The 25,659-nt window shown below is 42.4% G+C and overlaps 1 protein-coding gene across 13 annotated transcripts in view; it reads right to left on the bottom strand.

Moving 5' to 3' along the window:
• APBB2 (amyloid beta precursor protein binding family B member 2) overlaps nucleotides 1–25,659 on the bottom strand; it is a 377,264-nt gene that overhangs the window by 208,833 nt on the left and 142,772 nt on the right. The gene's annotated exons all lie outside the window — the stretch shown is intronic.

Raw genomic sequence — 25,659 nt, 5'->3', positions numbered from 1 at the left:
CACCCCAGAAGGCCCTCCATGAACTTCTTCCATTCTTCCAAAAGTAAACAAACCTATCTTGACCTTATAGTAATTATTTCCTTGCTTTGCTTTATGATTTCATTACCCCACTGTATGACCTTGGTCAATATAGTCAATTCTTTCCCATTTTTAAAAATTTCATAGGTCTTTTAAGTTACATGTAATTTATGTCCCCCTCCATCTTTTTCTTTACCTTACAATTTATTCATTAAAAAACCCAGATCTGAGTAAGTCATGGCATGAAAGGTACAGCATAGGCAATACAGTCAATGGTACTGTTATAGCTCTGGATGGTGACAGATGGCAGCTAGACTTATGGTGAGCATACCATAATAGAGAGACCTGTCAAACTGCTATGTTGTACACCGAAACTAATATAACGCTGCATGTCACCTCTACTTCAATTTTAAAAATTAAAAAAAAAAAATCAGGGCCAGATGAGCTATGGAGTTTCCACAGTATGGATTCTGCTGACTGCATACTCACGATACAAGTGAACACGTTGCACTGTCCTCTGAATTTCCTGCAAGTTGGCAGCTGGATTCAGAGGCTTGAAAAAATTGAGGTTCAATCCATTTGGTGGGATGCTCTTTCATCAGGAAGCACATACTATCTGGTTTTCACCAGTTTCTAATGTTTGCAGTCATTGTCACTCACCGCTTGGATCCATTAAATAAACAGAGATTGTAAAATGGTAATATTTTAATTCTCTCATTTCATTTTCATTTGTTGAGTGGCAAATTTTAGGAGATTGTTCCCATCATCTACTACATGGTTATCCAGTAGTCAGTTCACATAAGAAAGGCAGGATAAATACTTGACTCTTTTCTGACTACTTTCAAGGTAACAAATTGGTGTTCCATTAACCTCAGATGGTAACCAATAATTTTTTTTTCATATCATGAGAGGTCATGGATTTAAACATATTCACAACCCTCATTTCTGAACCTCAAATCGTCCCAGTTTTTACCACTAGGATCATCTTTAGGTTGGCTCCTGAGTCCTTCTGATGTGGCCCCAATCTTTGATAGCTTCCTTGCTACTGCCTAGGGATATTACAGGCTCATCTTCTCTTTCCCTGGTTATTTTTGGTGTTGAAAGCTCACTCTTCAGGATATTTCTTAGGAAGAGCTCATGGGAACAATATTTCCTCCCATGACTTCTTGCATGTTAATAGTTGGTGTTCTTTATACTTGAAGGTCAATTTTCCTAGACTTAAAAAATACAGGCTCACATCTTTTCTTTGAGTGCCGTAAATATGTTATTCCATTCTTCTTCTGGCATAAAGTGTTTCTGTCAGAAAGTCTGAGAACAACCTAATTCTGTTGTTTTTCTCTTTTTGTCTACATACCCAAAGGACCTTTTCTCTTGTTTTGGTTTTTTTTAAGGCAGTATGTTTACTAGATTATCTTGACATGGGTTGTTCTAGGTTGATATTCTAAAATACATGGTTTACTCTTTTTTTTTTTTAAGTTTACTTATTTTGAGAGAGACAGAGAGAGAGCAAGCGAGCAGGGGAGATACAGAGAAGCAGAGAGAGAATCCCAAGCAGGCTCCACACTATCAGCACAGAGCCCAATGCAGGGCTTGAACTCACTAACCATGAGATTATGACCTGAGCCGAAACAAAGAGTTGGACACTTAACCAACTAAGCCACCCAGGCACCCCGTTTCTGAATTTTTCTAATTCAGATGTATGCTGTTCTTTCTCGCCTTATATAATTTTGAAAATAATCCTTTTACTCTCTTTTGAAATAGTATACTTTAATTTTTTAAAGCATGTCTTTTTTGGCATGCTTTCATTGTCCATAAGAATATTATTCTGTTCCTCTTTTTTTTTAATAGTGTGTTTGTATGGGATGTAATCTTGCTAGTGTTCTGTACTTCTATAAAATTTTATAAAAGTACAGAACACTAGCAAGATTACATCCCATAAACTCACTATGAAAAGAGAAAGAATAAGGAACAGAGTGATATCCTTACAATGAAACCATGCCAAAAAGACATGCTTTTAAAAATTCAAATATAATATACTATTTCAAAAGAGGGTAAAAGATTATTTTCAAATTATGTAAGACATAAAAGAACTGCACACATCTGAATTAGAAACATGTGTGTGTGTGTGTGTGTGTGTGTGTGTGTGTGTGTGTGATTTTACATAGTCTCTCTTTTATTACCTTTCCCTCCCCTATTTGCAAAGCTCTATGAAGGCAGGGACTACCTCTGTTTCACTCATCAGTATATGCCTAATGTCTGGCAGATGGCAGATGTTCAATAAATAGTCCATGAAGGAATGTATAGAATAGTTCACTAAAATGTTAACAGCAGTAATCTCTGGGTGGCAGGATTTAGAAAAATGTCTTCCAAACCTTTGTGTGTGTTGCTGATTTGGGTAAATTCTTTTATAATGAGTGAAACATTTTCATATTCAGAGCAAAGAGTTATTTATTGTCAATGTGAAAGAAGGAAAGTTTGTACATGAAACTCTCTATGTACATACTATACATTGAAAGGAGGGAAGGAAAGAAGGAAGGAAGGAAAGAAGGAAGGAAGGAAAGAAGGGAGGAAAGGAGGAGTAACCCCATCTCCCCATCCCTTCCACCCCTCACTGCATATGACTTCTATTCATAAAGGAAGCCTCTGGCGTCAGAGGTGATAAGGCTTAGTTTTACTAAGAAAGACTAGGTTTAGAGTTGGTGAAAAGGAAGACAGCAACCACCCATCTGCCTTCCATGCTATATTTGACAAGATTTTACTCTGCAGCTCAGAAAACATGTTAATAGGACTTCTTGTGGTGGAGAGGAAGGGATTAAAAAAGCAAAGAACCTTGTTGTGATAGTTTGGCACTATATTGAAAATGGCACACAGTGCCTGCAATTCATGGAACAAACATAACATCTTTTCATAAAATCTGCACTCCAAGACATCCCAGATATACAACCAAGAAATGCCGATGGCAGTGACGCAAAAGCACCAAACAGAACAATCCCAAACAAGAACGAGATGAAGCCTTAATTTGCTTAACTGGGCCTTCATATATCTATTAGAGAAAACATAAGAGATGAACTGCCTCATAAAACAGATGGTCTTCTCCAGCTCCCCCTTTTAAAAAAAAAAAAAAAAGATAATTAAAGGAAACGAAAGAGTAAGGATCTTGTTAAATTGGCTAAGGAAAATGATTTCATTTGAAGTAGAACGCGTGAGTTTTTGGAGAAAGGATTTCAAGTTTTCCCTCGAAGCTAACACAGGTCATTTGGCAAAGCGTACCTGATAAGGGGAAGGCCCTCCTAGGGCAAAAGCCTCCTAGACAGCAGGGAACACCCTGGCAGGCCCTATTAAGAAGCAAAGAGAAAGGCTGAGGGGTAACATGGCCGTGTTGAAAGAGCACTGGATAGGGAGTCAGGACATATGAAATCTGACTTCTCGATTCGTGAGTCCAAGGAACCTACTTCACTTAGTCACCTTTTAATTTTTCTTAGAGAAACCCATTATTCATTCCCCTGTCCTATCTTGTCCTAAGAATAAATGAGATAACGAGAAAAATCTGTGTAACAAAGACTGCAAGCGCAAAATTGTTAGTTTATACTGGAATTTTGTTTCATTGCTAGATATAAAGTCCACTGTGCAGTACTGTTGTACGTTAAAAATCGGAGGGAAGGGAAATGAGGGTCCAGGTACTCGGAACCCAATAGAAGATGACTATGTCCACATCTGTTCTTTAAGCTCTAAGACACTTTCTTGAGGAGAAGGAGAAGCAGAAAAAAGCATACCCTGGGGCTCCTGGGTGGCTCAGTCAGATAAACACCTAATTCCTGATCTCGGCTCAGGTCATGATCTCACGGGTCCGTGGGTTTGAGCTCCCCACTGGGCTTTGCAATGGCAGTGCAGAGCCTGCTTGGGATTCTCTCTCTCCCTCGCTCTCTGCCCCTCCCCTGCTTGTGCACTCTCTTTCTCTCTCTCTCTCTCAAAATAAATAAATAGTTTTTTTTTTAAGTATACCTCAAAACAGCTCAAAATTCTATGCCAGATTCTTTTTTTTTAATGTTTACTTATTGATTTTGAGAAAGAGAGCACATGCATGCAAGCAGGAGAGGGACAGAGAGAGAGGGAGAGAGAGAATCCCAAGCACGTTCTGCACTGTCAGCACAGAGCCTGACAGAGGGCTCAAACCCACGAACCGTGAGATCAAGACCTGAGCCAAAAATCAAGAGTCGGACACTCAACTGAGCCACCCAGGCGCCCCCCCCATGCCAGATTCTTTTTTTTTTTTTTAATTTTTTTTTAACGTTTATTTATTTTTGAGACAGAGAGAGACAGAGCATGAACGGGGGAGGGTCAGAGAGATGGAGACACAGAATCCAAAACAGGCTCCAGGCTCTGAGCTGTCAGCACAGAGCCCGACGCGGGGCTCGAACTCAAGGATCGTGAGATCATGACCTGAGCTGAAGTCGGCGACTTAACCGACTGAGCCACAGGCACCCCCTCCATGCCAGATTCTTAACTGAGACAATGATAGGAGCCAGGAGTCTCTTATGGTCTTGGCTGGGATTTATCCAAGAAAGGGCACTGCCCCCAAATGTCACCACAAATGACATAATGCCTACTGACCCTGAGTTTTTAACCAAAGCCTAGCAGATAATATTAAGCCCTGGATAATAGTAACTATTGTTGAAGGCTTCTTCTGGGCTAAATAAACATAAACAGTGTGCTCAGTGTCTCTCAGGTCTGACAAGCCCTAAGAGATAGACACCATTTTTCTCATTTTACACAGACACGGACCTAAGGCAAGGCTGAGAAACCTGCAAAACATCAGGTGGCTCAGAAGCAGCAGGGCCCAGGCTCTAAATCTGGTCTGCTGATTCTAGAATCCTTAGGTTTGTATTCTACTCCACTGCCTCTCCCAGGAAGTAGAAAGAGGGATGGGACTGGTAAAGCAGAGACTCCAAAGATCCCATCTGCGGAGATTATCAATCCCTCACCCACTGGTACCTGAAGGTGAGAGTCAAAAGCAAGCAATTAGGAAATGGCTTCTCTTCACCAACATCACAAAAGCATCACTGAACTTCTTTTTTGACCTCCCTCCTAATTACCTCTGGACCTCTTCTGTTCTCCCTGCATTCTTGAAATCCTTTCTCCTCTCTCCTTTGGACGTTGCCTGATGCTTCTCATATCACTTCCCCAATTCGTCTTCATGAAAATCAAATCCACTCTATGTTTCCAAAAATTACCATTAAATCTCCTTTCAACACATAATGCATAGGAATCAATCCTGATTTCACTATAGTGGCATAGAGACATTTGGCAATTGTCTTAATGAAAACAATTTCATTTGTTGTTTACCAGGCATTGTCTTAAGACTTCATACATATTAACCATTTCAATTCTTATAACCACAGTGTGAGTAGGGAGCTATCATTATCTCCATTTTATAGATGAAGTAACAGACAGCGAGATACTAAGTAAGTGCCTGAGGTCACACATGTAGCAGGTGGTGAAGTACTTTGTTTACAACCTCTCCGAACTTCAGTTCTCTCATCTTGAAAATAAAAATATTCACTTCACGTTGTTACCAGGCAGAAATGGAATAAACACACATAAAGCAGGTTACGACAATAACTTAGATTCCCCCTTCTTCCTCTAGCATTTCCGGGATCATCCTAAGGTACAGTCCAGAAACTTTCAATTAGATGAGAACACCGGGAGATAGGAGGAGTGCTCAGTTTCTTTCGGACGTGTGGTCTCATGTGTGAGTCACACATGGTTGTGAAGTAAGTACTACGATCCCTGTGTTACAGATGAGGGATTCCAGAACTTGAGGGCATGGACACTCTGCTGGTGACTTGAACCGGAATTCGAACCCATATGTGTATATTGTCTCTCCATCGTTTTATAAGGGCTTGAGGACAGCCCAGCCTTCTGGCTCCCCATCTTCATCACAAAGCCACACCCAGGAGAATAGGGTTGCATAAATTCCACATGCGGCCAGCGCTGATGCGACTGCTTTACCTTTCCCGGAGAAATCAAGATGGCAAACCATACTCAAAGATAAAAATAGGTGCAGTCACATTTAATGATCTGGCACAATTTCTACCTCCTCTGATAGGAAGAAAAAGGAGGGAGGGAAGGCAAAGAAATGATGAAAGGAAGGAGAGAGGGAAAGAAGAAAATGACCCAGGCTGCGGATGATAATGAAACAAAAACCCAAAGTGGCATCGCTGTGTTGGTCTCTCGTCCACTTTCGGATTTTTTTCCACAAGAGTGTCAGCTACTGATCTTGGAACAACCTGCTGTTCCTTCTCAGCCCTTCGGCCAGGGGGCTTACAGTTACAGAGGCCTCAGAGAAGACCAGGAACGGGCCGACCAGGAACACTCTTTCCAGAAAGGCAGCCAGAGGGAAGAAACTGGCCCCTCCCTGCCCCGCAAGGCCGCCACCAGGAACAGGGCGTTCCTCTCAACACAGGATGTCCACTCACACACGCACACCGCGGTCCTCCTCTATCTCTAGCCACCGTCGGCTCTCCTCGGCTCTCCTGGTCAGTGAGGAAAGCGGAAGGCAAGAAACACTGCCAGGGAAGCCGAAACAAAGGAGGCCCCGAATGCAGGCCACACCCACCACCTTGCCTGCCCTCACACCCACCATTCTTAAACTGGAAAGAGGACAAGCCACCTTAGAATTGTCTTAAGATGGCCTTCAAAAAAACTGTTTAGACCTCCTCTGGGCCCCGCATCACAATGACAGATGAGCTCGAGAGGGTCCATAAACTCAGAAATATGTTAGGACACACTGACGTGGATCTTTTTTCCAGATGGTTTTCTCACGTTAAGAACCACTGCACTACTTGCTCACAGTGAGAAAACAGGGCTGGGGGGAAAAAAAAAATCTTAACCACCCCCCCCCCCCCGCCCCCCACCATGAAGTCTCTTCCTCAAGCCCCCTGGTTCAGTGAGGCAGACCTCCAAGCAAGATCTCAGCCATGCTATCCCACCCTGGCCCCCATATCCACTTGGGGTCTGGCACCAGAGATCCATGCTTAGGAGCTACAGGCATCTCAATTCTCATCCCTTCACTGCCATTATCAGCACCTAAGCCAGGGTTCTACGAACTCTCTGGGAGGCCTGTAGTCCACCTCTTGATTGCCGGTCTGCCCTCACTGCAGCCCCCTGCACACTTCTACAGATTCGTCTTCCCAAGAGAATCTGCCACCATACCTACGGCTCCAGGCCATTAAAAGTGGGACCCTAGGGGCAAACCACTTGGGTCTGAATTCTGTCTCCATCACCTCCTATGGGTGTCTTTGGGTAAGTCACTTACCCTCTATGCCTCAGTTTCCTCAACTGTAAAATGGAGATGAGAGTACCTACATCAAAGGCTTGCTGCAGGAATCAGGTGTGTGCATGAAACACTCAGAATGGTGGTGGTATAGTCAGTGCTATGGAAGTATTAGCTATCAGCAGCATCAGCATAACTATTTTAAGAGTTCTCCAATGGCTACCAAGTAAAATCCCCATCCATCCATAGGCTCTCAAGACCCTCCATGTACTAGCTCCAACTTGCCTCTAATCTCTGCAGACATAAGCCCTTCCTCTACCACCTGACCCCCAAAGGGGCACCAGACTGGGCTCCCCACCCTTTTACTGAACCTACTGATGTCCCATCAGTGCCTATCGAACCTTCACTATATCTGAAGGATGAGCCCAAACACTGATCACACCCAAGACACTGTCATCAAGAATTCCAGTGGACATGGGGCGCCTGGGTGGCTCAGTCGGCTAAGCATCTGACTCTCGACTTCGGCTCAGGTCATGATCTCACAGTTCATGATACTGAGCCCCACATCAGGCTCTGTGCTCACAGCACAGAGCCTGCTTGGGATTCTGTCCCCCTCTCTATCTGCTCCTCCCCCACTTGCTCTCTATCTCTCTCGAAAAAAATAAATTAAAAAAAATTCCAGTGGACAGTACTGAAGGTGTTAATGCATCTAGCAGGTTTTGTGGTCCTGCCCCTACCTGCCCAAGAGCCATCTTTCTGGTTTACCACAAAGAAATAACCTTTGTCCTCTCTGGGACTTCGTTTCCTAGCTGCAAAATGAGGCAGTCAGAATCGATGGCTTCCGAACACTTATTTTAAGGCCCTTGGGGTTACACGATGTTTCGTTGTTCCTTTGGAATAATCTTTCATTAACAAAGCAGAAGGTGTATAGGTTAACCACATACATTTTAATTTTTTGAAATGAATGACTGAAATTGTTTTAGGTCTTAGGTTCCAAGGTTATGAAAAAAACTGTAATTTTACTAGATGCTGTCTAAAATTTCTCTTTATAATTGGAGGATGCTATGACTTATAATCCTTTTTTCCTAAGAGCTTAGAAGACCATTTTTATTTTATACCTTAAATTATCTCATGATGCCTACCACAGTACCACTTCAACCTTCCACGTGGAAAATGATGCGCTGAGTTTTTGCACTAAGTCCAAGCCAGTAAAAAAGAAAACCCAAATTAATTCCCCTACCCCTATTTTCAGCAATGCAAACTTCCAGGATAAATGGTTTTCCATAAAAGTACAGAACTAGCCTCCAGATTTCTTAAAATCCCCAGGGTGGAACTTAGCCATAAAAAGTTTGAAAAGAAGTAGAAAATTTAATAATAGCATTACCCTGAAATCCAATAAAGCCTGTTGGAGCTTCACATTTTTAAGAAATCAGACTATTTATGCTATTACCCCTAGTACTGCTATAGTTTCCTACAAAGCCATAAATATACACAATGTAGTTCACCAGAACACTGACTAAGACTATCATAAAAAAGGCCATAAGGAAGATACCGGCCATGAAGCATGGTTCCATGGTACTTGCTACAGCAGGTTCGTGCAGGCTAAGTTCATTTATTTTGAAAATTACATTTCTAAGTCCACAACTCATCGCTTTCAACTGTGAACAACTTTTAATACAAGTTAGAATGTCCTTTTCAGAGGCAGTTTTCACACAAGCTAAAGGTCATACTGAATATCACAGAACAGTTACAAGGCAATCACAGCATACGGAAAAAGCTTGTAACATCTGTAACTTCTGTGATCATTGCATTCAGCTTTAAGTATCAGAAAACCTAACTAACGGTGAATTCAATAAATAGGAAGTAGTTGGGAAACTCAGGGTTACTGGTGTCAGTTCAACAGGAACAATGTCAGAGCAGATAGCTCGGTGATGCTTTTGGCTTTTCCTTCGTGCTTGTTACCTCATGGTGACATGAGGGCTGCTATGCATTCAGACACCTATCGATATTCAAGGCCGAACACGGGGGAGAGCAAGTAAGGGCACTGACAGGCTCACGTGTCCGGTTTTATCAGGATAATAAATGCTTTCCTGGAAACCCCACTCCCATCCCACAGGACTTATTCTCAGGTCTCACCAGCCAGAACCAGGTCTCATGTAGCTGGTGTGAACCAGTTACAAAGAACTCTGGGAAATCGGGGGTCAGGACCCACACATTGGCTTGGACCATCACAACTAGTGTCTGAGACTGACCACCATGCACTCTGAACTAAATGCAGAGTCTGTGAGCAAAATTGGAGCAGGATATAGGCACTGGGTGGGCAATTATTTGTATCCATTTTGAGTCTCCATCTTGAGGATAAGAAAGTCATCCAATAAATAGAAAAGACAGTTACACAGTTATTTCCTAAGTGTTTTTTGCTCTCCATCTCAAAAGCATCTGTTACATATAAAGTAATGTTTTACAAATTCCAATACCTATAAAAACAAACAAAAACTGGTTAATCTTTAGGTTCGTAAGTTCTGGGTTTTCTCTCTACATATAAACAGATGAAAATTGACAGTCGGATGGCCAAAAGGTGAGCGCTGTGAATACTCATCAGCACCTCAATGAATTCTACAGAGTTCTACCTGAGGTTTCACCTTTCGCTAGGCAGAAAGGCCATTTTAGCTGAGATACAAACGTTAAGGATAGGGTTAAAGCATCCTAAATGTATTTTCCCCACTCTGTTTTCCCTCTTCTCTCATCCACCTCCTGATCCTGCCTGATCAAACAAGCGCATCTCTCTACCACCCTGGATCTCCCGTGGGATCATGACACCACCCCTCCCCCCCCCCCATAACATTCAGTGCCTTCCCACTGCTCTTGGGAGATTATCAACACACCTTAAGAAGACTCTCAAGTCTGTTCACCCTAGCCTCCTTCTCCAATCCCATCTGTCACCATGCCCTACCATGCCCGTTATGCTCTGGACATCCTGGCCTCCTTTCCGTTCCTTGAACTGTCTCCATTCTCACTGACCACAGTGAGATTTCCTCAGTTCTTCACACAGCTGGCTTTTCCCATGCTTCAAATCACAGATCAAACACCACTTCTTCAGGGACATCTCCTTATGTCACCCGATGTCCCGTGGGCCCTGTCCAGTAACTTTGTCATGCTACTGACTCCTCTACAGCACGGACCAGAATCCGTAATTATCTTCTCCGTTGGGTGGCTTTCCTCTTGTCTGCCTCCGTCACTAGAATGAATGGAAGTTCCAGGGAAGCGGCCACCTTACCTACCTTATTCACTGCTCTGTTCCCAGAGCCCAGCACACAGAAAGGCTCTAGGCTGTTCATTCTGCCATCCTGCTTCTGGGGCCGTCGTGATGCAGCGATCTCCAACTTCCCCATAGGTCACTAGCTCCCTGAGGTAGCCACCAAACAGACACTGCGTCCCCAGGACCTTCCCCCTGCAGTCCCGACCCGGGAATCTCCTCTCCTGCCAGCAGCATCTCTTGCTTGCAACCCCTTCCTCCTCCTCTCACAGCTACTGAAGCAGGCAGCACAGTGGTCAGGAGCACAGACCCTGGAGCCAGACAGCCTGGACTCAAATGCCAACTACACTGGTTACGGAGTAGCCTTAAAGAAGATACTTATCTCCTCTGTGCCTCAGTGTCCTCATCTGTAACTGAGTGATGGCAGCAGCACCTTTATCACAGACGGATGCCAGGAGGACTAAAAGAACATATGTGAAGTTGTTAGGAACTTCTGGCTAGATTAATAATATAAATAGCTCATTATCATGAACATGTTCTTTGTCTTCACGGGGCTGTATCCTTCCCTTGCAGTCCCGTTTCAACAGGTCCCTCCATGACACCCCACTTCACATGCACTTCAAATAACACCATGGCACCTGCAACCCCACAGCTGCTCTGCCACCTCCGTGATCTGCATCACATCTGTTCCCAGACCTCGGTCCTATTGGAGGAGGAAGCTCTCAAAATCTGGGGTCTGGGTGGTCCTTGAACTTCACTGATCACACATATCCTTACTGGCCTCCCCCTCCTCTAAGCTGCTACACCACATGATTTGATTTTGCTAACTGTCACCTTTGGTCATGTCTACAGATGAAAACATAAACTCTCTGAGGACAGTATGTAACTCTTCTCCATCCTTGGGGAGCCAGCACAGCATTAAGTATAGTAGGTGCCATATCGATCCGTATCTATTAATTGGCTCAGATCCGCCCTCCAGCCTTAACTCCACCCTGTTCCTCAATCAGAAAAAAAAGGGGAAGCTTTTTTTAAGCCTTGCTTAAACTGGACCCTTCACTGGAATGAACACTGATTTCAAAAACAAAAGGCTTCTAGCTCCTGACATTGGAAAACAACAGGAAATCCTCTTTACCCTTAAGCAAGCCCCAGTCACAAGAAGAGAATGGTAGCAGGTATGCATGATTTAGCTACATCACGTTGGATCTACTGGTATCAAGTTCCAAATAAGCAATATGCAACATAAGCCATTTGGGGAATCTCAGACCCTGGGAGATGGGGATCAACACTTCCCATGACTGGACACTCCGAAGAAAGAATTCTAAGGAGAAAACAAATGTAATTCCACAGATGTAAGTATTTTCCATAAAACTGAAAGGGAGAAAATGACTTAAAAGTCTAGATATAGGGGCTCCTGGGTGGCTCAGTTGGTTAAGCGTCCAACTTCGGGTCCGGTCATGATCTTATGGTTTGTGAGTTTGAGCCCCACATCGGGCTCTATGCTGACAGCTCAGAGCCTGGAGCCTGCTACAGATTCTGTGTCTGCCTCTCTCTCTCTCTCTCTCTCTCTCTCTCTCTCTCTCTCTCTCTGCCTCCCACACTCACACCCCGTCTGTCTCTCTCTCAAAAATAAATACACATCAAAAAAATTTTTTTAAAGTCTAGATATACCTTTAACAAAACATTCTCTACAGACAATATGCAATAGTGCGTGCTTGCTATTTTCTATTTCTCTCCACACATACACGTAAACAGACAGGCATGCATACACACACACACACACACACACACACACACACACACACACTCACACACTCATTAAAGGAAAGTCTGGAGAGTACAGAGGCTAACAACAAACTGACCTATCTCATGATTCTGAAAGATGCCAAGTCATTCCTTTCAGAATTCTATGGGTTTCATTTTGCAAGGATTTTTGTGACCTTCTTTCAGGTCAGCAGAGTTCACTTCCCCAGAGAATAATTTCAGGTTTGCATAAATGAGCAAAGTGTCCAGCAAACCTGGAAAAATAACTCTATCTGCTTTGTTTTCAAAACTGCCCCGTAAAGTCGCATATTTCTCTTCTTTCATTTCCAGAGGTGGCTCCCAGAAGATGGTCTTAAGCTCCTAAAGTTTAGATGGAAGATTTCCTCTCAATTACTCCTTTCGCAGGAAGTTCTGTGTCCACCTCCCTGAGGACAACACATTCTTCTTGTCTCTCTCTGAGTCAAAATCTACCCACATATACAGAAGACTAATCCATCCCACCATCTGAATTTTCTTCTTATGAAATTTGGGGGAAAGGCTGTTCAGAAGCCCCTAGAGTTGTTGTCCCAAAAATGCTGGGTATGAGATTTGCAGGTACTCACCACACTATGCAAACAGGTTCCTTGTTCCTGGAACAAGAAAGTTAGTCTGTAGAAAATAAAAAGGGAAGTCCCACTTAGTTCCCTCAAGGACTGTTCTGCCATGTTTTCTAGGCAGACACCAAACAGGCTTCTTTCCAGGGTGGCCACTCCTACACTGGTGAAGACTTGACCCAGGGCCTCTTGGTTCTGCTCTCTCTTGTTACTGCAGGGAGATGCTAGACCCAGAGCAACCACGTGAAGAGGAGAGTTTTTCATTGCCAGAACGAAATAAATTTTGATGCAATGTTTCATTTTTTTTGAGCATCTTTTCATTTATTTATTTTTAAATGCATATCCAAGTTAGTTAGCATCTAGCGCAACAATGATTTCAGGAGTAGATTCCTTAAGCCCCTTACCCATTTAGCCCATCCCCCCTCCCACAACCCCCCATCAACTCTCTGCTTGCTCTCTATATTTTAGAGTCTCTTACGTTTTGTCCCCCTCCCTGTTTTCGTATTATTTTTGCTTCCCTTCCCCTATGTTCATCTGTTTTGTATCTTAAATTCCTCATATGAGTGAAGTCATATGATACTTGTCTTTGACTAATTTTGCTTGGCATAATACCTTCTAGTTCCATCCATGTGGTTGCAAACGGCAAGATTTCATTCTTTTTGATTGCCTAGTGATACTCCATTGTGTGTGTGTGTACACACACACACACACACACACACCACATCTTCTTTATCCATTGATGGACATTTGGGCTCTTTCCATACTTCAGCTATTATCGGTAATGCAGCTAAAAACACTGGGGTGCATATGCCCCTTCAAAACAGCGCACCTGTATCCCTTGGATAAATACCAAGTAGTGCAACTGCTGGGTTGTAGGGTAGTTCTATTTTTTATTTTTTGAGGAACCTCCATACTGCTTTCCAGAGTGGCTGCACCAGTTTGCATTCGACTGATGCAATATTTCAAACGTCCACCTCAGAAGCAGACTACAGAGGGAATTTTAAGACAAAAAAAAGCAAAAATTTGCAAAGAAGGGATTTTAATTTAGACTACTGAACTTTAATTTCTCTCTCCTGAGAGATAAATATAGAGCTGTCACCTTTCTTTATTACCATTAACATCAAGATGTAACCTTTACTTACTAGACACGAAGACAAGCTCTATTTTATGAGTATCTAAAAATACAGGCAATAGATAGGACTCTGATAAGCAAGTGCACAGCTTTGGTTCACATGCCATATAAAAATCTAGAATCTGGCTTACTGATTCTGAGACGTGCACAGAAAGCGGTGTTCTACGAGTGGTCAGGAGTCCATGGATGAGACCGTATTTCACGACACTACAAAACTGGGGTTACTCAGGTGCAAGGCACCTCTGCAGAACACCCATACACTGAATTAATATTTACTAAACGTTCATTTATATTTAAGGTTCTCTGGAAATCAGAGATTGTAATCTGGTGATTGAAAGGTCTTAAAAATCCTACAGTCAGGTTGTGCCAAAGTTCCTAGTCCATATGGTAGGCCAAGATGACAAAGGAGGATTCTGCCTGTTTCAAATATATGGAAAACCTGAATAACATATACCTAACACCTTATTTTACAAAGAAAAACGTCAAAATCACGAGAAGTAAATCCCTGGGCCATACTGAAGATGGAACTCAGTAGAGAACATTAACGCTTGAACACTTGGAAGGCTATCAGAGCACAGTATGGCCTCAATGTCTAAGATTCTGATGATCTACAAAGAAAGGGGCACACAGACCACAGGACCCATGAACCTGGCCAGACAAAGCTGAGCTACCTGCTCTATGCTGGCAGTCACAAAGGGCTGCCCCTCAGTAAAACAACGTCTAGAAAATATTCATTTCCCACCCCTTAAGCTTTGCAAGGAAGCTTTTGTTTGGCATAAGGAAGGAAGGAAGGAAGGAAGGAAGGAAGGAAGGAAGGAAGGGAGGGAGGGAAGGGAGCAAAAAAAAAAAAATTTACTTCTCTTAATGTTTATTTTGAGAGAGAGAGTGTGCATGTGCACACGAGTGGGGGTGGGAGAGAGAGAGAGAGAGAGAGAGAGAGAGACAGAGAGAGAGAGAGAATCCCAAGCAGGCTCCATGCTCTCAGTGCACAGCCTGATGTGGGGCTCGATCTCACAAACCCTGACTGAGATCATGACCTGAGCCTGTAATCAAGAGTTGGACACTCAACTGACTGAGCTACCCAGGCACCCCAACAAACAATATTTTTAAAGCCTCACCAATATCAAGTCAAAATCCCAAGACTACTCTTATAGGGAGGTATGGTATCCAAACACATAACATTCACGTAGCCTCAGGTTCCCTGTCCCAAAAAATAATACAAAGACTGGCCCAGAAGCAATGATACCCATGAAGCACAAACTGAAGCAAATGAAAAAAATGCCCTGGGTCTCCACGTTCCTATTCACATTGGACTCCCATGGCAAATGACCCCCCATCTGACTGGCCCTCACAGTCAAAGTTTAAGACTAAACAAGAAAAAGAGAGATGGCCAACACAAATGGCAAAATCTGCGTCCAAGAGCTAAAAATAGTAGAAAGTCTGAAAGAGGCTTTGTATTGAAACAACTGCAGAATACAAAAACAGGATAGCATGAAAGGACAGCAGGTGAATTTGAAAAAATCTACATGAAATTGCAAGACTGAAGGAAGGAAGGAAACGAGATATACACACACACACGCACACACAGACACACACACTACGTATTATGTATATAGTGTACACGCACAAAAACACACATGCATACAAACAAGTTCAAGTTCCATACGCTGAAAACAATTCTGTTAGGGGCATCTGGGTGGCTCAGCAGGTTAAGCTTCCGACTCTTGGTTTCAGCTCAGGTCATGACCCCACAGTTCATGAGATTGAGCCCCATAGCGGGCTGTGTGCTGACAGTGTGGACAGCCTGCTTGAGATTCTGTCTCCGTCCCTCTCTGCCCCTCCCACAATCATGCTCTGTCTCTCAAAATAAATAAACTTAAAAAAAGAGAACAATTCTGTTTATAACAACATCAAACAAGAATAAAATACTTAAAAATACATTTACTAAAGTAGAAATCTTGTACACTGAAAACTATAAAACATCACAGAAAGAAATTAAGGGAGGCCTAAATAAATGAAAGCTATCCACGTACATGTATTTGGAAGGCAATACTATGAAGACAGCAATATATCTCGAAATGATCTAAAAATTAAACGCAGTCCCTATTAAAGAAGTCATCTGGCTTCTTTGCAGAAATTATAAAACTTATCTCAATAAGGGAAAGAACAGTCTTTTGATAAACAGTCCTGGGACAACTAGATATGCACATACAGCAGAATGAACTGAACCACTGCTTGAGAACACATTAACTCAGATGAATCAAACACCCAAATGTAAGCACTAAAATTATAAGTTATTAGGAAAAAAATAGGACCAAATCTTCAATACCTTGGATTAGGCAATATTTATCAGATAGGACATCAAAAATATAAACAACAAAAAACATAAACTTAACTGCATCAAAATTTAAAACTTTTTGCTTTGAAGGACAATATCAAGCAAGTAAAAATACAAGTATTTTTCTCCTATTTCTGAATAGGAGAAAATTTTTATAGTAACTAGAATATATAAAGGGTATCGTAACCAGAATACATAAAGAAGAAAAGGATAAATAACCCAATTTAAAAATGAACAAAGGAGGGGCACCTGGGTCACTCAGTCAGTTAAGCGACCAACTCTTGATTTGGGCTCAGGTCACAATCTCGCACTTTATTATGAGTTTGAGCCCTGTGTCGGGCTCTGCATGCTGACAGTGTGGAGCCTGATTGGGATTCTCTCTCTTTCCTTCTTTCTCTGCCTCTCCCCCGCTCGCTTGCTCACTCTCTCTCTCTCTCTCTCTCAAAACACGTAAACTTAAAAAAAGTGTTTTTAAATGAACAAAGGATTTGAAAAGATGTTCAACATCATCAAATCATTAGGAAAATGCAAATCAAACCCAGAATAACATACTACTTCACAACCACTAGGACAGCTATAATCAAAAAGACAATAAAAAGTAATGTAAGGATGCCAAAAAAAGGGAACCCTCTCACATTACTGGTGAGATTGTAAAAGGGCCCACCTACCTTATGAAACTAAAAATTTCTCAAAAGGTTAAAATAGAGTTACCATATGACCCAGCAATTCTGCTCTCATGTATATACCCAAGGGAAACGGAAACATTTGTCCACTCAAAAACTTGTACGTGAATGTTCATGGCAACATTATTTAGAATACCAAAAAGTTGGAACAACCCAAATGTCCATAAAGGGATGAATAGAAAAACCAAATACGGGGCACCTGGGTGGCTCAGTCAGTTGAGCATCATCTGACTTTGGCTCAGGTCATGATCTCGTGGTTCATGAGCTCAAGCCCCAGCTGTGCTCAGCCTGTCAGCATAGAGCCTGCTTCAGATCCTCGGTCCCCCGCTCTCCTCCCCTGCCTGTGCTCTCTCTTTTTTAGAAAACAAAGAAAAACCAGTGTGGTATATCTGTACAATGGAATATTATTCGACAACAAAAAAGAATGAAGTGCTGGGAAGTACTACAACATGGATGAAACTTGAAAACATGCTGGAGACACAGTAGCTCCGTGGTTTCTGAGGAGGAAGGGTGGGCAATTGTGGTGGTAACTCCTGATAGGCTCAGGATTTCCTTTCAGAGTGGTGAAAATGTCCTGGAATTAGACAGTGGTGATGGTCACGCGTCTTTGTGAATATACTAAATGCTACTGAATTTTATAATTTAAAGGGGTGAGTTTTGTAGAGTGTGAATTATATCTCGGTTAAGGGGAAAAACTCAACGGGCCAATTCAATAAGATCAGACACAGCCAAAGAACGAATTCGTGAACTGGAAGGTAGTTTGGGTGGAAGCTGTAGAGAGTCAGCTAACAAGCAGGGATTACAGGATTTGGAGATTTGCCAGCAGAACAGTGTCTTGGGTTTGGCATCTCTCTATATCCTTCCTTGTACTAAACCTTGCCTCTTACTCCTGTCAGGTGACAGCAGTCCGACTTTGACAAGACTACCTGGCACAGCAATTCAGAGATGAGTTGCTTGAGAGGAAACTAAGAATTCTCTAAGTGGATGCAGTAGCTTCCCACACAAACACGTGTGTGTGTTAAGTTCATACAAGAGCAAATAGTTGGTAGTAAATAGAAAAGGGAAAAGCACAACATGGCAAGAGAGAAGGAAGGTGTAGCAACCTGAATAATGTTGTCCCCTCCCCTTCAAAGATACTTACATCCTGATCCCCAGAGGCTGTGAAGTGACCTGATGTGGGCAAAATGGATTCTGCAGATGTGACGGGACTAAGTCTCCAAAGGAGGAGAGATTCTGGATATTTTGGGGGGCACTAAATGTAATTATAATTGTCTTTATAGGAGGAAGCAGAGTCAGATTTAACTACAGAAGGGGAGAAGGTGATGCAAGCCGAGACTAGAGCGATCCACTTTGAAGATGGAGGCAGGGGCCCCAAGACAAGAACACAGGAACTCCCAGAAGCTGAAAAAGTCAAAGCTACAGATTCTCCCCGAGAGAGAGGCTCCAAGTGGAATCAGCCCGGCTGACACCTGGGCAGCCCAGTAAGACCCCTTTCAGACGTCAGGTCTCCAAAATGGTAAGAGAAAAAAACTGTTGTTTTAAGCCACTACGCAGTACTTTATTACAGCAGCAACAGAAAACATACAGGAGGTAGGAGGGAGAACAGGAAGATTTGGTAATTCAGCCTTGACAGAGATAAAAGAAACTGACCTTAAAAACATACAAGGGCATTTAGAGCTGTTTCCCATCTTGCAAAGGAGGAAACTAAGGAGATATGGGTGAGAAGGATAATGAGTCAGGCGGGTGCAAAACAGTGTGGGCTGTCACGTATAGAAAGAAGCTGCCCAAATACAACCAAAGCTAGAGAACCGAGTGTGTTACAAAACAGGATTCGGAAAAATTTGTAATGTGCAAGGAATTTCCACCCTCCATCAATGCTAAGTAAGTTTTCAAGATAGTACTTATTTGTTCATTCATTCAATGTATATTTATTGAGCACTTACTATATGTCAGGCCCTGTACTTAATCACATTCATAATGGTTACTCAAAACTTTTCCTATCAGAAGCACACTAGGAAGTGGATGTTACCACACTGTCTCAGCTAACTAGATAAACCAAAACATTATCTTGTAAAAGCATTTTTATGTTTATCACTGCTATTATGTAGTAAAGTGGATTACCTTTACTTATTTGAATGTGATCACTCCCCTTTAAAAGCTCTTTGTCTTGGCCTATTTGCAGACATTTTAAGCAGTTAAAATCCAAGTTTAAATAATACTTCACTACCCATTCATTTTCTGAGTTCTACGTTTGGAATTCATTTGCTCTGATTTTGACTTGGTTCTCCCTACGGCCAAACGTCACTCACTGTTCTTTCTCGAAAATAAATATAATTGAATTTTTCAACTAGAGATTGCCTAAATATCATCCAGTCCAACTCCTCAATTTACAGATGTCATAAATAAGACTCAGTTGGTTATTTTTTAAATTTTTTAAAAAATTATTTATTTTCAGAGAGAGACAGCATGAGCAGGGGAGGGGCAGAGAGAGAGAGAGAGAGAGAGAGAGAGAGAGAGAGAGAGAGAATCCCAAGCAGATGCACACTGTCAGCACAGAGCCCAATGTGGGGCTTGAATCCATGTACCATGAGAACATGATCTGAGCTGAAATCAAGAGTCTGATGCTCAATGCACTGCACTGAGCCACCCAGATGCTCCAAGACTCAGTTGGTTCTAATAACTTGTCCATGCCTTTAGCTCTACTTGGCAGGCCCAGGTCTGGACTCAGGCCTCCTGTCTCCCTATCCAGGGCTCCGCAGCAATCACAGGCTGTTTGCTCTCCAACACAGAGTTCTAAGTGCAGGGACTCTCCTATTTTAATTAAACTCCTCAGGCTAATGCCATATGAAAACACTGGCAACTTGTCTTTTTAAAGAACTAGACATTTAACTTAAAACCAATAGAGGGGCGCCTGGGTGGCTCAGTCGGTTAAGCATCCGACTTCGGCTGAGGTCATGATCTCACTGTTCCCAAGTTTGAGCCCCAACATCGGGCTCTGTGCTGACAGCTCAGACCCTGGAGCCTGTTTCAGATTCTGTGTCTCCCTCTCTGTCTCTGCCCCTCTCCTGCTTATGCTCTGTCTCTCTCTCTCTCTCTCTCAAAAATAAACATTAAAAAATTAAAAAAAAAAAAATAACACAATACAAACCACACACAATGAAAACAAGTTACATTATCTGCACAAAAAGAAGTTGAGTTTTTTTACATTTGCATCACACATATTTCATGCAGCTGATTTTCGGCTACTGAACAGATAAAAAAAAGTTAAGCCTCAATATGAGGGGAAAAAAAAGAAAATGCAAACTATAACAATAAGGATAGCATTTTTAACCTATCATATCAGAAAGTGTTTTTTATCCTTGCGTTTCCAGAATAGGAGGAAATGTTCAGTCTTCACACAAGGGCAATGGAATGGAAATAGATACAACTTCTCCAGAGGGCAGTTCGGGTGTGGATAGCAATGTCTTCATAATGTGCAAACAACCTTTTAACTCAGCAGTTTCACCTATGGCCATTTCTTAAGGAGAAAAATAGAGTTATGAGTGATGATTAATCCAGAAGGACATCAAGAGATTAGAAATACCCTAAACGCTCAACAGTGGGTGATTGGTAATCACGATATACCCGTGCAATGTAATAATGTGTTAGATTGTTAAAAATCACATACTAAAAGAAGATTTAATGTCAGAAATTTGCATGATGAATTAGTGACAAAAAGCACATCGTAACATAAGACATGCTGTATGATCACAATAATGTTTAATCTAAAGGTACCAATGCACCAAGACCATAAAAACACATCCAAAATGTTAAGGATGGGTTTTTTTCTTTGTGCTTTTCGGTATTTATACATTTTCTAAGATAAATGGATCTTTTTTCCTCCCATCGGAGAGAGGAAGAATTTAATCAGCGTTATTTTTAAAATCTTGTTCCTTTAAGGGGCACCTGAGCGACCGACTTTGGCTCAGGTCATGATCTGTTTGTGAGTTCGAGCCCTGTGTTGGGCTCTGTACTGACAGCTCAGAGCCTGGAGCCTGCTTTGGATTCTGTGTCTCCCTCCCTTTCTGTCCCTCCCCCACTCATGTTCTGTCTCTCGCTGTCTCAGAAATAAACATTACAAAAATAAAAAAATAATAATAAAAAAAATAAAATCTTGTTCCTTTAACATTCCCCAATTCCAATATCCCCTCACTGTTCAGGGAATCTTATTACTAAAACTATGAGACTCCCCAAGGACTCCTCAGCTGTGATCACCAGCATCTGGACAATCCTGCAGGACTTCCTCCCACACCAGGAAAACCGATTAAAACCAGAGCAGAAAGCCCCTCTCTCGGGTGACTGCGTCATTTCCTGCCTGTCCTGGGCACTGAAACCCACTTGACTATTAATGATCTTGAGCACTGCTCTCAGACTTCTGGACTCAACGCAAATTCTCAAAGTTTCCTCACACCCCGGCTGAGTTCAGAAACTCTGCTCCTTCCCACTCCCCCACCACCAATTCTGTCCAAGGACGCTTTCCACTAGCATGTGATCTCTTAGGCCAGTGCTTTCCAAACTGGGAGCTGAGACCCATTAATGGATATTGAAAATCAATGTAACAGGTCCTAACCATCCCCTTTTTTAACCATGGTAAAAGTTGTTCTTTAACATCAAGCAGCCTCCCTGCATTCAACTGTTTTTACTTCCTCCCTCTGGAATACCACACAGACAGTCTACCGCTGGCCACAGCTGGTTTTAAGCTGCCAGGAAAGTAAACGTACTAGTCTAGAAAGATATTTATGACACTTTGTTGAGTAAACACCATGGACGGCATTATCCCATTTCTGTAAATAATCAGAAAATAAATATATCGAGAGAGAATATTTGACTTACAGAAGGGTATTCAACAAAGGCATAAAATGGTTAATCTCTTGGTATGTGGAGGTGTAAGAGCTTATTTTCTCTTCATTTTTAATTTTTTCTATATTAAACATGTATTACTTGTATGATTTAAAAGTGTTATTACCATTATGGTATTTATTACTATTACTCTTTCTACACGAAGTGCTCTCTTAAGGCCTCTGTGTCATTTGTGGCTCCCGAGTTTAATTGGGTAAAAGAGGAGACAGAGACAGATGTCGGCATTCTTTGATGCTGAATCTTGTAGGTCTTTAAGACCTGTATTTACCAAAAGTCCTGGTGTGGAGAACTTGTGAGTGGATACCACCTAAATAAATGATCACCAGGTCACTAGACAACCCCAGCGTAGGAGAGAATACAGATGGGGACAAGGTCAGGCGGGGTGGGGTGGAGGGGATAAAACCCAGGCTCAAACTGCAACTCTGCTCTGACAAGTTACTTTTCTGTTTCAAGCATCAGTTTTCTTACCTGTGAAATGGGGACAACACAATGAATCTTTACAAACCAATGCCTTTCATGGCACCTGGGTGGCTCAGTCGGTTAAGCATCCAACTCTTGATTTTGGCCGAGGTCATGATCTCAGGGTTCATGAGATTGAGCCTCATGTCAGGCTCTGCGCTGATAGCGTGGAGCCTGCTTGGATTTCTCCCTCTCCCTCTCTCTCTCTGCTCCTCCCCTGCTCTCTCTCTCTCAAAATAAATAAACTTAAAAAACAAAACAAAACAAAGCCTTTCATTAATGACACCAAGGAAGTCAAGAAGGGAAGGCCAAAAGAAACAGTTGTGTGTGCCTGTCACTGTTTAAATGTTTCAAACAGAAATTTCTTAAGTGCAGAAAAGGAGGAAACAGCTACCCTCTGAGAGGGAAAGGAAGGTGGAAGCAGAGCCAGGGGTAGGTGAGCAGCACGTGCTGAAGGAACGGACTGCCCTGGAGGCAAGCTCAGCCCAGAGCTCTGGAAAATGCTTACGGGGGCTTCCTGCAGACAATTATCAGATCGCATCCCAAATCCAAAGTGATGCTACAATTATCTAAGGATCTACCATAGATAACGCGCTGTCCTCACAGGGAGAGAAGACAAGGGAAGTGAAAAAAGAGTTCAGTGTCAAAGTTCAGACCAAGTATATAAAGATTCCAAAATATAAAGAGCCATTTGGGACATAAGCTTCAGGAGGGAGATTTAAGAGCTACCTGGGCACATGCTACTACTATCTGGGAAACCAGGGAAGCTTCCTGGGAATGAGGGCAATTCTGCTACACCCTAAAGCCACAGTAGAGTTGCAGCAGGTGGTCAAAAGATGGATCTGAATTCCAGAGAGGGAACGGCACAGGGACCCAAAGGCACCAGTATGTCTCGGTGGGAGGAGCCCACTGAGGCTAATGTAAGATATCTGCTGAGGAGGAATACTACCAACAAAAACTATTATTAACCATGAGTCAGGGGTACTAAAATAAGGGGCAGTGAAAGAAAACGTGGAGGACTCAAATGTCAGGGTGACCTTCTAGACGAGTGGGGATGCACGAAACATTCTCCACAGGGATGCCATTAGGTGAATTTGGCTGAATGTATGAGTCCAATTTGCAGGGAGAGGGACTGCAGGCCAGAGGTCAGGAGACTATGGCCACAGTCCAGATCCTGACAGCTACAGCTGGCGCAGCTGAAGGCACGCAGGAGAATGGCTAGGTGCGAACACAGAAAAAAACAAGGATGCAATCTTATTAGCCAGTCCCAGGATAGTTTTCAAACTCTAGTCTCAACACAAGCACTAATATCTGCATGAAAAGAGTGGGGAGATCACCTGTAGCTATTGACTTCTTATTCTGGTGTTCAACGGATGCCATGCCCCATTCCACCAAAGAACAGCATCCTATCCTGAAAGAAGACAGTGCAGAAAGGGAAAATGATGATCCTAAGACAGAAACATTGAAAATCTAAAACTCCAATTTGCCATATGAGCCTCAAAAATTGTTCAGAGCACAGCACTGTACACTATCAACCCTGGACTGATGGTTCTGACCACACTTAAGGACAAAATTATAAACTCTACAGAGAATTTCTTTTCCCTTGAAATATTTTCTCTCCTCCAGGGAACACTGTGGCCCTGTTCAGACCTAGTACCGGTCCAGAAACCCCAGGTCATCTTAATTTTCTTGCCTCAGGTGACAGGAGACAGAGCAGCTGAGGGTAATGTTTCCTACCACTGAGAGTGGCCACTAAAGAACGACAGCTGGAGGTTTCCACAAGCAAATCTTATTTCATAATCAGGAGAAGGGAGATACAAGGGGGGAGAAAGGGAAGAACGGAAAGCACACCACATAAAATAAATGATGGTTTTTTAATATATGGAACTAAGGGTGCAACAACACTATTAAGAAGGAGACGAAAGGCACGAAAGGGTGAGAACTACATTCTAGTTCCAAGGAATCATCTGTGTGCCCACCACAAAATGCAGCCACTCATCTTCGTTCCCACCCGGAAAAAAGCACCATGCACAGCAGAGGCCTCTGGGAAAGGCTAGCACATCCCTGGCACCCAGGAAGGGTAAAACAAGGACGTTTTTCTCCTAGAGAGTTCTTCCTAAGTCAAGTGAAGAAGAAATGCTTCCTTTCAACTACTCAACAGCCCAGTCTGCTGTGAAGCTCAAAGCCCCCTTGGAAAGCTCCAAAGATGTATGGTGAATCACTCACGAAGACAGTGAACGATGAGCTGGTCCACATACATAATTTTCTAAGTAAATTTACTTCTTCCACCCTGAGAACCCTGACAACGTTCAAACTTTTAACCATTTTGAAAGATGAATTTCTTCAAAATATATTAGATTGAACCACATAAAATTAGCATTTTTGTAGGACAAAACTGGTCAAAAAATAACAAATTCATATGTTTCAATCATAGTACATGGCTTCCAACTTCTTTCACAGCAGGAATAGGCAAATTTTTTCTCAACAGGACAGATCGCAGATAGTTTAGGCTCTGAGGGCCAAGAGGCAAAGTAGATTATGTAGGTGCTTACATACCCATTTAAAAATATAAAAACAATTGTCAGGTCCTACAAAAACAGGTGGAGGCTGGATTTGGCCCATGGGCTAGTTTCCTGACCTCTATCTTACAGTGTATAAGGGTAAATTTTTTCTGATGTTCACTATGAAAACTGCTAATTTTAGGGTAACATAATAATGCTGTTGGAGGATACTAAAGTATAAGTGTAAAAGCTGTTTATCCCCCCGCTGTGGGCTGTTATCGCTGGTGGTTGGTCTGAATCTCTGCTCTGTTGTCAGCTCTCCCTTCCTCCACTGCTTCTAACAACCTAGCTTATATTTTAGAAGCAATGGTCTGGGGGAGGGTTTGAGGGCAGTTCTAACTTTCCTATGAAGAAAAACATGGAGGTGTACAAGGAAATGGGACTTGATATGAATAAACATTGAAAAGAATACGGGAGCAAAGGCACTCTGGGAAATTACCCCAAGGACACCCCTGATTTGAAGCCAAAATTCCAGAGGTCCAAAGGAAGCAACAAAAGCAAATAAATATGTAAACAGCTGGCCCAAACTTTACTAAAAGTCTAAATGGGGCAAAAAATAAGTTTAAGACAAACTCTCCTTTATAGAAATAGGAGAGATTATTAAAGGGGCAATAATAATTTTTCTCCTAAATTAATCTGAGATGGAGACAAACAGGAAAAGGCCACAACAGCAGCCATTCCTGAAA

Source organism: Acinonyx jubatus, chromosome B1 (genome assembly GCF_027475565.1).
Source record: "Acinonyx jubatus isolate Ajub_Pintada_27869175 chromosome B1, VMU_Ajub_asm_v1.0, whole genome shotgun sequence".
Taxonomy (NCBI): domain Eukaryota; kingdom Metazoa; phylum Chordata; class Mammalia; order Carnivora; family Felidae; genus Acinonyx; species Acinonyx jubatus.
The sequence above is the reverse complement of the archived record's forward strand: the minus strand, read 5'-3'. Positions and strand labels throughout refer to the sequence as shown.